General features: G+C 42.3%; 1 pseudogene; it reads right to left on the bottom strand.

Moving 5' to 3' along the window:
• Positions 1–463, bottom strand: LOC123482628 (annotated as a pseudogene).
• Positions 464–2,039: the final 1,576 nt, after the last annotated feature.

Here is a 2,039-nt window from a genome sequence, read left to right as displayed (position 1 = left end):
TCACTGTGAGTCTCGAGCACAATAATACACAGCTGTGTCTTCAGTCTGCAGGTTCTGCCCTGTTAAAGTCACTGTATTGCTGGAGGGAGTCTAAAGTGAGGCTGAACTTGTTTTTCAGGGAATCCTTGTAGGATGTTTCTCCAGTATATATTCTTCCAATCCACTCCAGTTCTTTCCCTGCAGGTTGTCGGATCCAAGCTGTCCAATAGCTAGATAAAGAGTATGAGACTTTACAGGAGATGGTCAGTGGTTGACCTGGCTGGACATTCATAGAGGCTGGCTGAGTGAGTTCTTCACAGTGAACACCTGTTGGAAGAGAAGGAAGGAAGAGATAATTACAAGCTCCAAATAGTGTCAAATTATATCAGTCTAATTCAAGTTTCATTAATGTGTCTTTCCCCCAGATCCAAAGAGACTCACAGTAGGCAGCTGCCAGCAGCAGCAGCAGAGATGCGGGAAACATGGTTTGTGTTGAAGCTGAACTGGTGGGAGATGCACTTCTCTACTCTCCAGGACTCAGAGGGACGAACTATGGAACACACAATGAGAGACAGTTTATATAATGGAGGGAGAGGAGTCTAGCAAGAAGTAATATTTGCATAAGATAGTGAAACAGGTATAAAATAACTGCCAATATTAGTTGAAAATGGCAGGGGGGTGGGGGCTGTGAACATTTGACAGTTTTTGACTCTACACTTACTCTTTAGAATGGTTAGAAAAGGCCTCAATTATGGGACACAGATGACTAGATATTTTATTTCGTTGTTGGTAATCATAATATGTTGAAAAAAGAAAACAATAATTATCATTTTAAATTCTTGTGAACATTGTCATTCTACAACATTCATCTGAGGGTATTGATGCTTCTTGTGCTGAATGTGGAAGTGGTTTTTGTACAGCTCTCCCACCACTCTCTCTCACTGTGTGTGCCGGGCACAGTAATATCAAATCAAATTTTATTGGTCACATGCGCCGAATACAACAGGTGCAGACATTACAGTGAAATGCTTACTTACAGCCCTTAGCCAACAGTGCATTTATTTTAACAAAAAAAGTAAGAATAAAACAACAACAAAAAAAGTGTTGAGGAAAAAAAAGAGCAGAAGTAAAATAAAGTGACAGTAGGGGAGGCTATATATACAGGGGGTACCGTTGCAGAGTCAATGTCAATGTGCGGGGGGCACCGGCTAGTTGAGGTAGTTGAGGTAATATGTACATGTGGGTAGAGTTAAAGTGACTATGCATAAATACTTAACAGAGTAGCAGCAGCGTAAAAGGATGGGGGTGGGGGGCAGTGCAAATAGTCCGGGTAGCCATGATTAGCTGTTCAGGAGTCTTATGGCTTGGGGGTAGAAGCTGTTGAGAAGTCTTTTGGACCTAGACTTGGCACTCCGGTACCGCTTGCCGTGCGGTAGCAGAGAGAACAGTCTATGACTAGGGTGGCTGGAGTCTTTGACACATGCTGGAGTCTAATACACTGCTGTGTCCTCACTTTTCAGGTTGTTCATCTGTAGGTACAGCTTACTGCTGGAGTCATCTCTGGAGATGGTGAATCTACCCTGGACTGACTGGGAATAGAATGGACTCGATCCACCAGTGTGTATAAAGGCAACAAACTCAAGTCCTTTCCCAGTAGCCTGTTTCATCCAAGCCATATAATAGCTACTGAATGTGAACCCAGAGGCAATACAACTCAGTTTGTTGGATTCTCCAGGGATTTTAACCACTGGTCCAGACTCAGTCAATGTCTGACCATGAACACCTGTGGAAATAGAAAGAAAAGATCATGTTGAAGTAAAACCTGATGTGTGGATATATTTCTTTGATAAACATTGTTAATATCCTCACCTGTTAAATAGACTATCAGTAAGTGTGTTACTGTGGTAGGAAACATGGTGATCTGTGTAGTTCTCTAAAGGTAGTTGAGACAGTCCTCAGCAGAAACAGCCTTCAACAGAGACATTAATAAAGATGGAGGACTGGAGAGTTTTGCATGAGCTCCTCCTCTTCAGAAGAGGCTTTGATAAATACCTACAGTT

This window comes from Coregonus clupeaformis, chromosome 35 (assembly GCF_020615455.1).
Source record: "Coregonus clupeaformis isolate EN_2021a chromosome 35, ASM2061545v1, whole genome shotgun sequence".
Taxonomy (NCBI): domain Eukaryota; kingdom Metazoa; phylum Chordata; class Actinopteri; order Salmoniformes; family Salmonidae; genus Coregonus; species Coregonus clupeaformis.
The sequence above is the reverse complement of the archived record's forward strand: the minus strand, read 5'-3'. Positions and strand labels throughout refer to the sequence as shown.